An 11,329-nucleotide genomic window follows, 5' to 3' on the forward strand; every position below is an offset into this window, starting at 1 on the left:
TAACCCCGTGCTGTACCTGTCCTGGGAGTGTTTGATGGGGACAGTGTAGAAGGTGCTTTACTCTGTATGTAACCCCGTGCTATACCTGTCCTGGGGGTGTTTGATGGGAGTGTAGAGGGAGATTTACTCTGCATCTAACCCTGTGCTGTACCTGTCCTGGGAGTGTTTGATGGGGACAGTGTAGAGGGAGCTTTACTCTGTATGTAACCCGTGCTGTACCTGTCCTGGGAATGTTTGATGGGACAGTGTGGAGGGAGCTTTACTCTGTATCTAACCCCGTGCTGTACCTGTCCTGGGAGTGTTTGATGGGGACAGTGTAGAGGGAGCTTTACTCTGTATCTAACCCCGTGCTGTACCTGTCCTGGGGGTGTTTGATGGGGACAGAGTAGAGGGAGCTTTACTCTGTATCTAATTCTTATCTTCCTTATTTTCCCTCTTCTTTGTGCAGCCTCCACCATTGTCTGCAGCTAATTTATTCAATTTAAATATGAATCATCCCAATGCAGTAACTGCGAGACGATGCTGTCATTTTATCTTCATCTGGTTCTCCCTGACCTCATTCTCACTGAATACCACTGACTTTCAACTTTCTTCTATCAGTATGTCTTTTTCTAACTCTATGTCTTGGTTTGTTGTTATGATCTTTTTACACAGTTTGATAAGGATGCTTTTTCTCCTTCCTGAGGGGTACCACTTGTTTCTCAGTGAATCGCAACCTCCCCTCTGTATCAGAAGGTATCTGTTCCACTCCAGAGATAGCCTAGTGCAGTGCTGAGGGAGTGCCGCAGGGTCATTGGGTCAGTGCTGAGGGAGTGCCGCAGGGTCATTGGGTCAGTGCTGAGGGAGTGCTGCACTGTCCGAGGGTCAGTGCTGAGGGAGTGCTGCACTGTCCGAGGGTCAGTGCTGAGGGAGTGCTGCACTGTCAGACAGTCAGTACTGAGGGAGCGCCGCACTGTCAGAGGGTCAGTACTGAGGGAGTGCTGCACTGTCAGAGGGTCAATACTGAGGGAATGCCGCACTGTCAGATAGTCAGTACTGAGGGAATGCCGCACTGTCAGACAGTCAGTACTGAGGGAATGCCGCACTGTCAGACAGTCAGTACTGAGGGAGTGCTGCACTGTCAGAGGGTCAGACGCTGTGATAGTGGGGTGAGGGGAGGTGTGACGGTGAAGGGGTTGGGGGTGGAGGGATTGAGGGGGTGGGGTAGGGGTTGGGGGAGGTGTGGGGGCAGTGGGGTTGGGGAGGAGTGACGGTGGGGGGGTTGGCAGGGGTGGCAGTGGGGTGGGGGTGGGAGGGGTATGATGGTGAAGGGGTTGGGGATGGAGGGGTTGAAGGGGTGGCAGTGGGTTGGGGGTGGTGGGGTGGTGTGGTGGAGGAGGTGTGGGGACGGTGGGGTGGGTGCGGGAGGGCAGTGAGTGGGGGTGGGGGGTGTGATTAGGAAACGATCGCAAAACCCCTTCCCATGGCCCAAAGTGAAAATCCAGCTCTGTAAATCTGCTCCTGTGAAAAGGCAGCCAGGCTATCGGGAATGGTAAATGGACCACTGGGAGGGGTAAACACTTCCTCCAATCAGAACTGGCGCCCCACAGGGAGGATGTCTCATGTATAATCTCTACACAAGGCGCCTTCACAGCAGGAAGATGCGGACAGTTTGGTTCCACATTGAAACACTCTGCACTCCCCCTACACCTCACCCCCCATTCCCCTCCCCCCTTCCCCCTCCACTCCCCTCCCCCCTTCCCCCTCCACTCCACTCCCCCCTTCCCCCTCCACTCCCCTCCCCCCCTTCCCCCTCCACTCCCCTCCCCTTCCCCCTCCACTCCCCTCCTCCCTCCACTCCCCTCCCCCCTCCCCTCCACTCCTCTCCCCCCTCCTCTCCCCCTCTACTCCCCTCCCCCCTTCGCTCCCCTCCCCCAGTCACTGGCAAGGCCACAAGCTCAGCCTTCTCCCTTGATGTGGAGGTGTCGGCGTTGGACTGGGGTGGGCACAGTAAGCAGTCTCACAACACCAGGTTAAAGTCCAACAGGTTTGTTTGGTAGCACGGAGCTTTCGGAGCATTGTCCCTTCATCAGGTGACTGACCTGATGAAGGAGCAGTGCTCCGAAAGCTCGTGCTACCAAATAAACCTGTTGGACTTTAACCTGGGGTTGTGAGACTGCTTACTGTGCCTTCTCTATTGACCCATCTTTGGATTGATACTTTTAATTCTTTATCAATCCATCTCCAAGAAGATTTATATCTGAAACAACATGAAAGATGCGGATTAGCAACTGACTATTGCCAAAGCTATTTCCAAGCTGACAGGGTGCCTGGCTCTGCTAAATTTACTCATGTCACCCTTGCTGGAAATGCAGCAGATGGGAATGTTAAATGGGAGTGTATCCTGTCAAGGCAGAGACACCTCGAGACTGTGCGGAGCTTCGAGTTGCTGTGAAGAATGGCCAAACACACACTCAAACAGGTCGGCTATAAGGTAGAACTGGGTATTTTCAGCTGTGTGTTTCATAAGGATCTACCCAACCTTGACTTCAGGCCTAACTTAATGCTCCCTCTCGTACTGACGGGGATAGACAGGGTCAATTTGTAAATCATTATTAGCCACTTTGTTCCTCTGCTGTGCTGAACAGAGTTTCACATTGATTTAATCTTGAATGGCACTTCAAAAGCAGTTTGATGGACTTCACACTCAGACAAACAGACTTTATTCCTCCTTCAGCTATCCTTGGTCAAGCCTTGATAAAGATATTTCTCCTCTGTGAGGGAAAAGGACAGTCAGGATGTTGAAGGTGCTCCTACTCTGACTCAAGGAGCACTGCGTTAGTGGTATGATGCAGGCGGGATGTACAAAGAACAAAGAAAATTACAGCACAGGAACAGGCCCTTCGGCCCTCCAAGCCTGCACCGATCATGCTGCCCGACTGAATTAAAACCCCCTACCTTTCTGGGGACTGAATCATAGAATCCCTACAGCACAGAAAGAGGCCATTCGGCCCATCGAGTCTGCACCAACCACAATCCCACCCAGGCCCTACCTCCGTATCCCTACATATTTACCCACTAGTCCCTCTAACCTACGCATCTCAGGACACTAAGGGCAATTTTTAGCATGGCCAATCAACCTAACCCACACATCTTTGGAATGTGGGAGGAAACCGGAGCACCCGGAGGAAACCCACGCAGACACGAGGAGAATGTGCAAACTCCACACAGACAGTGACCCAATCGAACCCAGGTCCCTGGAGCTGTGAAGCAGCAGTGCTACCGTGTCGCCCAGTGTATCCTTCAGACTGTATCCTTCTATTCCCATCCTATTCATGTATTTGTCAAGACACCCCTTGAAAGTTATTGTATCCGCTTCCACTACCTCCCCCGGCAGCGAGTTCCAGGCACCCACCACTCTCGATGTAAAACACTTGCCTCCTACATCTCATTTAAACCTTGCCCCTCACACCTTAAACCTAGTAATTGACTCTTCCACCCTGGGAAAAAGCTTCTGACTCTCCACTCTGTCCATGCCCCTCATAATTCTTCTATCTGGTCGCCCGTCAACCTCCATGGTTCCAGTGAGAACAAAATGTAGCATGACTCTCCTCTGTCACCTTGAGTACAGGCGGCATGGTGGCACAGTGGTTAGCACTACTGCCTCACAGCACCAGAGACCTGGGTTTGGTTCCCAGCTTGGATGACTGTCTGTGTGGCGCTTGCACATTCTCCCTGTGTCTGCGTGGGTTTCCTCCAGGTGCTCCGGTTTCCTCCCACAGTCCGAAGATGTGTGGGTTAAGTGGACTGGCCATGCTAAATTGCCCCTTAGTGTCAGGGGGACTAGCTAGGGTAAATGCATGGGGTTATGGGGATAGGGCCTGGGTAGGATTGTGGTCGGTGCAGACTCGATGGCCCGAATGGCCTCCTTCTGCACTGTAGGATTTTATGATTTCAAGGTCAGGATGTACAGGTTCTGTGTGGGATAAGGTCGCCTCTGCGTTGTACCAAACAGGAATCTCTTGAGTTAGAAATGAAGCAATATTCTTCAATCAGTGCCACAGGTGATCAAGGAGCAGAGGCCTGGCCTTACTTTGTAGAGCCTTAGGAGGAGAATCTTGCTGAACCCATAAAGATAACTTGGGCCATTGCTGGCTGGGGACACTTTTATTTGGTAGCAAATACCATAAGCTTTCGGAGCAATGCTCCTTCGAAGGAGCATTGCTCCGAAAGCTTATGGTATTTGCTACCAAATAAACCTGTTGGACTTTAACCTGGTGTTGTGAGACTTCTTACTGTGCTTACCCCAGTCCAACGCCGGCATCTCCACATCATGGGGACACTTGGGCCAGAATTCTCTGACCGCACCCACCGCTGTGATTTTCCAGTCCCGCTGCAATGAATGGAGTTTTGGCTGAACACCAAATTCTCCGTTCTCATTGGCAGCAGCGGCGGGGGTGCGAGATTGGAGAATTCCGGCCTTGATGTCGGACTGCATTGATCTGACTAGTTGCTTTGTGACAAATACGGGACAGCTCATTGACTCAACATGAATGAAAGTAGAGCTTCCCCTCCACTGCTAAACTGCCCAAAGGTTAAAGATTGACCGCAGAGTGTCTCAACTCCGACTCCCTGCATTTGATTTGATTTTGATTTGATTTATTATTGTCACAGGTATTAGCATACAGTGAAAAGTATTGTTTCTTGCGCACTATACAGACAAAGCATACCGTTCATAGAGAAGGAAAGGAGAGAGTGCAGAATGTAGTGTTACAGTCCTAGCTGAAAGATCAACTTAATGCAAAGGTAAGTCCATTCAAAAGTCTGACAGCAGCAGGGAAGAAGCAGAGAGAGAATGCCCGGGGTGCGTGGGGTCCTTAATTATGCTGGCTGCTTTGCCGAGGCGGCGGGAAGTGTAGACAGAGTCAATGGATGGGAGGCTGGTTTGAGTGATGAATTGGGCTACATTCACAATCTTTTGTAGTTCCTTGCGGTCTTGGGCAGAGCAGGAGCCATACCAAGCTGTGATACAACCAGAAAGAATGCTTTCTATGGTGCATCTGTAAAAGTTGGTGAGAGTCGTAGCTGACATGCCGAATTTCCTTAGTCTTCCGAGAAAGTAGAGGCGTTGGTGGGGCTTTTTTAACTATAGTGTCGGCACGAGGGGAACCAGGACAGGTTGTTGGTGATCTGGACACTCAAAAACTTGAAGCTCTCGATTCTTTCTACTTCGTCCCCGTTGGTGCATGTGTTTGATCCGGGTGGATATGTTGGGTGGGAAACCCAGAAGGGAAACCAGTTCCGACCCGTATTCCTCTTGCCCCGTTTTCCTGTTTTTTTCCCTTCAGGCTGGCCTGATTGCTGAAGGGCGAAGTGGGAAGGTCATCCATAAAGAGATAACCTGAAATGTAGCAGAGTTAGCTTTATACCACGCCTACTTTCTCATGAAATACAATGAAAGGAGAAAAATACTCCAACTGGCTTAAAGCAACAGGAGAGAAACGCCCTGGTATATTGTGTGGGATACCTCGAGGATTGGGTAAAGGTAAGAACTGAGCAGTATAGGATCATAGATTGGTTATAACGCAGGAAATCCGGCCCGTCATATCTGGGCTAGTTCTCTGAAAGAGCTACTCACCTAATCCTACTTTCTCTTCTTTTTCTGTAGCCATGTAAGTTTTCTCTTCTTGTTATGGCAAGTTATGTTACAGCTGTATAAAACTTTAGTTAGGCCACATTTGGAGTATTGCGTGCAGTTCTGGTCGCCACACTACCAGAAGGACGTGGATGCTTTGGAGAGAGCGCAGAGAAGGTTCACCAGGATGTTGCCTGATCTTGAAGGTTTCAGGTATGAGGAGAGGCTGAATGATGTTGGATTGTTTTCACTGGAAAGACAGATGCTGAGGGGTGACCCGATAGAAGTCTGTAAAATTATGAGAGGCACAGACAGGGTGGATAGTCAGAGGCTTTTCCCCAGGTTGGGAGTGTCAAGAGGACACAGGTTTAAGGTGAAAGGTGGTAAGTTTAGGGGAGATATGCGGGGAAAACTTTTCACACAGAGTGTTGTGAGTGTCTGGAACACGCTGGTGGTGGAAGCAGGCACGTTAGCAACACTCAAGGTGTTCATCCAGCAGAAGGTACTCTTTAGTTACAGGCAATAAAATTGAAACATAAAATTTACTCCAACCAATAAATCAAAGAAAAAGGTTTAATAAAGAAACTGAATTACTCCAACACTTGAGGCCTCACCCTGGGCCATTCCAAACTCCCCAACAATTCCCAACAGGTTCTTATTTATACTGAATCAGCTGGTCAGCTGACCACCACATCATTTTGTCATTGGTTACATAGTTTACTGGGTCAGCTGACCCTTACAGCTTGTTACCATTGGTCACACTACAACAGATCCAACGTTATCATTGGTTACATTCTAACACAAGGTGCATGTTGATAGACACATGTAAGAAGTTTAACAACACCAGGTTAAAGTCCAACAGGTTTATTTGGTAGCAAAAGCCACACAAGCTTTCGAGGCTCTGAGCCCCTTCTTCAGGTGAGTGGGAATTCTGTTCACAAACAGAACTTATAAGACACAGACTCAATTTACATGAATAATGGTTGGAATGCGAATACTTACAACTAATCCAGTCTTTAAGAAACAAAACAATGGGAGTGGGGAGAGCATCAAGACAGGCTAAAAAGATGTGTATTGTCTCCAGACAAGACAGCCAGTGAAACTCTGCAGGTCCACGCAACTGTGGGAGTTACAAATAGTGTGACATAAATTCTGATTCTAGGATCGCATGATAAAGACTCAGGAGGAAAAAAGCAGAAATATTTATGTGAAATAGTGTGACATAAACCCAATATCCCGGTTGAGGCCGTCCTTGTGTGTGCGGAACCTGGCTATCAGTTTCTGCTCCGCGACTCTGCGCTGTCGTGTGTCGCGAAGGCCGCCTTGGAGAACGCTTACCCGAATATCAGAGGCCGAATGCCCGTGACCGCTGAAGTGCTCCCCAACAGGAAGAGAACAGTCTTGCCTGGTGATTGTCGAGCGGTGTTCATTCATCCGTTGTCGCAGCGTCTGCATAGTTTCCCCAATGTACCATGCCTCGGGACATCCTTTCTTGCAGCGTATCAGGTAGACAACGTTGGCCGAGTTGCAAGAGTATGTACCGTGTACCTGGTGGATGGTGTTCTCACGTGAGATGATGGCATCTGTGTCGATGATCCGGCACGTCTTGCAGAGGTTGCTGTGGCAGGGTTGTGTGGTGTCTTGGTCACTGTTCTCCTGAAGGCTGGGTAGTTTGCTGCGGACAATGGTCTGTTTGAGGTTGTGCGGTTGTTTGAAGGCAAGAAGTGGGGGTGTGGGGATGGCCTTGGCGAGATGTTCGTCTTCATCAATGACATGTTGAAGGCTCCGGAGGAGATGCCGTAGCTTCTCCGCTCCGGGGAAGTACTGGACAACGAAGGGTACTCTGTCCACTGTGTCCCGTGTTTGTCTTCTGAGGAGGTCGGTGCGGTTTTTCGCTGTGGCGCGTTGGAACTGTTGATCAATGAGTCTAGCGCCATATCCTGTTCTTATGAGGGCATCTTTCAGCGTCTGGAGGTGTCTGTTGCGATCCTCCTCATCCGAGCAGATCCTGTGTATACGGAGGGCTTCGTATACACAGGATCTGTAAGCCCTCCGTATACACAGGATCTGCTCGGATGAGGAGGATCGCAACAGACACCTCCAGACGCTGAAAGATGCCCTCATAAGAACAGGATATGGCGCTAGACTCATTGATCAACAGTTCCAACGCGCCACAGCGAAAAACCGCACCGACCTCCTCAGAAGACAAACACGGGACACAGTGGACAGAGTACCCTTCGTTGTCCAGTACTTCCCCGGAGCGGAGAAGCTACGGCATCTCCTCCGGAGCCTTCAACATGTCATTGATGAAGACGAACATCTCGCCAAGGCCATCCCCACACCCCCACTTCTTGCCTTCAAACAACCGCACAACCTCAAACAGACCATTGTCCGCAGCAAACTACCCAGCCTTCAGGAGAACAGTGACCAAGACACCACACAACCCTGCCACAGCAACCTCTGCAAGACGTGCCGGATCATCGACACAGATGCCATCATCTCACGTGAGAACACCATCCACCAGGTACACGGTACATACTCTTGCAACTCGGCCAACGTTGTCTACCTGATACGCTGCAAGAAAGGATGTCCCGAGGCATGGTACATTGGGGAAACTATGCAGACGCTGCGACAACGGATGAATGAACACCGCTCGACAATCACCAGGCAAGACTGTTCTCTTCCTGTTGGGGAGCACTTCAGCGGTCACGGGCATTCGGCCTCTGATATTCGGGTAAGCGTTCTCCAAGGCGGCCTTCGCGACACACGACAGCGCAGAGTCGCGGAGCAGAAACTGATAGCCAGGTTCCGCACACACAAGGACGGCCTCAACCGGGATATTGGGTTTATGTCACACTATTTCACATAAATATTTCTGCTTTTTTCCTCCTGAGTCTTTATCATGCGATCCTAGAATCAGAATTTATGTCACACTATTTGTAACTCCCACAGTTGCGTGGACCTGCAGAGTTTCACTGGCTGTCTTGTCTGGAGACAATACACATCTTTTTAGCCTGTCTTGATGCTCTCCCCACTCCCATTGTTTTGTTTCTTAAAGACTGGATTAGTTGTAAGTATTCGCATTCCAACCATTATTCATGTAAATTGAGTCTGTGTCTTATAAGTTCTGTTTGTGAACAGAATTCCCACTCACCTGAAGAAGGGGCTCAGAGCCTCGAAAGCTTGTGTGGCTTTTGCTACCAAATAAACCTGTTGGACTTTAACCTGGTGTTGTTAAACTTCTTACTGTGTTTACCCCAGTCCAACGCCGGCATCTCCACATCATGATAGACACATGGACAGGAGGCGAACAGAGAGATGGAAACCACATATCGGTATAGGCTAGATGGGCCAAAGGGCCTGTGCCTGGGCTGTATTGTTCTTATCCAATTCCCTTTGGAAAGTAACAATTGATTGTGTCTGCACCACACTCTCCAGCAGTGCATTGCACATCTTATTAGCTCACTGTGTAAAAAGCTTTCTTATTATGTTGCCTTCAGTTCTCTTACCAGACACCTTAAATGGGTGTCCTCTTGTTCTTGACCCTTCTGCCATTGGGAACAGTGTCTCCATATCTCCCACTGGTGTATTAATCTGATCCTCCCTGGGTACAAAAGATTCTACTTTTAAACAATCGTAGTATCTTGTCATTGAGAACACTTACCTTTCATTTCTGTAGATACAGAGCAGCTATGGTCGAAACAACCATTCACTGGGCAGTCCGCAGGTGACCTTGTCTCTGTCAATTCAGTCAATGTCTACATTTGGGGGCTTTAATATTGAAGGTCATAGGTTAATTATTGACCCCCCCCCCTACTATTGGCCAACTGTTGCAGTCGCTCCCCCTTGCTTTGTTTCTCCAGTTGATATCAGCTGACTACCGATCGAACTCAGAATCTTACTATAAATGGACCTTGTGCACAGACAGAAAAGAAAATGAAACAGCAGGAGGGAAAAGGGATAAGTCTAGTGCTGCAAATAATCTCCCGATCTTTCTCAGAAATATAACAAAGCAATTAAACAGAGTTAAAGGTGTAAATTGGGCCTCTGTGCAATAACTGAGAATTGGCTGCACAATTGACTTATTCAACATTAAATTACATCTACAAAAGCTCGAGTGATCTGTTGGCAGGGCTAATAAAGTGAGAGTTCTTGTTGTGAGGAGAGTCTCTCGTGTTTTCTGAAAGAATTCTTCAAATTAGCTTTGAGCTCAATACCAGAGGATGACTGGAATTGCTTTAATGAGATTATTTATTCAAGGGCTACTCTCTTAGAACCATAGAACCATAGAAAATTACAGCTCAGAAACAGGCCTTTTGGCCCTTCTTGTCTGTGCCGAACCATTTTTTGCCTAGTCCCACTGACCTGCACTTGGACCATATCCCTCCACACCCCTCTCATCCATGAACCCGTCCAAGTTTTTCTTAAATGTTAAAAGTGACCCCGCATTTACCACTTTATCCGGCAGCTCATTCAAGGGTTTCTTCATCAGAGTCTCCTTAAGAGTTCTGCTAAGACACCACCGTCACCCTGGGAACGCACTGGGGGGCGGGGGGGCGTTGCTGAGCGGAGATTTCCTCACTGGGGATCCCGCTCAGACTGATGCATTTGGGATCAGACCTTCTCCAGCCCTACAACTGTCCAGGATCTCCGCGCTCCTCCAATTCTGCCCTCCTGCTTGCCCCGAGGCAGAAGTTTGCATTTTGTGTCTGCCCCCCCCCACCCCCAGTACTGGGGTCAAACGTGGTGCCTGACCTTGCACTATGTCATAGAATCCCTACAGTACAGGAAGAGGCCATTCAGCCCATCAGGCCTGCACTGATAACAATCCCACCCAGGTCCTATCCACCTAACCTCACACAGTAACCCTGCTAATTCCCCTGACACTAAGGGGCAATTTACCATGACCAATCAACCTAACCTGCACATCTTTGGACTGTGGGAGGAAACCGGAGCACCCGGAGGAAACTCACACAGACACATGCAAACTCCACATAGACAGTCACCCAAGGCCGAAATTGAACCCGGGTCCCTGGCGCTGTGGGGCAGCAGTGCTAACCACTGTGCCACCATGCTGCCGTGCTGAGTTTAGACTCAGGGAGGAAAATAAAGGGGGAAAAAGCTTGCATAAAAAAGTCAGGACATAGCAAAAAATGATTTCCAATGTTTTATTGTGATCTTGACTTGTAAATAACATGTTGTAGAAGGAGCTTCATTATACTCATATATCTAAGCTTCCGGCAGCAACTTAATATTATTACAAAATCATTAGACGATATAGTCAGCTAGAAAGCTGCAGCAAGACCTTCCATCGCAGCTAAAGTCAAAACCCCTCCCTGTTGTATGTCACTGGACCAGGTTAAAGTCCAACAGGTTTATTTGGTAGCAAATACCATAAGCTTTCGGAGCACAGCTCCTTCATCAGATGGAGTGGTTATCTGTTCTCTGTTCTCGAGAACAGATAACCACTCCATCTGACGAAGGAGCTGTGCTCCGAAAGCTTATGGTATTTGCTACCAAATAAACCTGTTGGACTTTAACCTGGTGTTGTGAGACTTCTTACTGTGCTTACCCCAGTCCAACGCCGGCATCTCCACATCATGTATGTCACTGGCACAGTGGGTCACACATTTGTCTTAGTTAGAAGATTGTGGGTCCAAATGCCATTCAGAGGATTTGAACGTGAAAGCTCGGCTGACACCCCAGTGCAGTACC

Source organism: Mustelus asterias, chromosome 11, assembly GCF_964213995.1.
Source record: "Mustelus asterias chromosome 11, sMusAst1.hap1.1, whole genome shotgun sequence".
Classification (NCBI taxonomy): domain Eukaryota; kingdom Metazoa; phylum Chordata; class Chondrichthyes; order Carcharhiniformes; family Triakidae; genus Mustelus; species Mustelus asterias.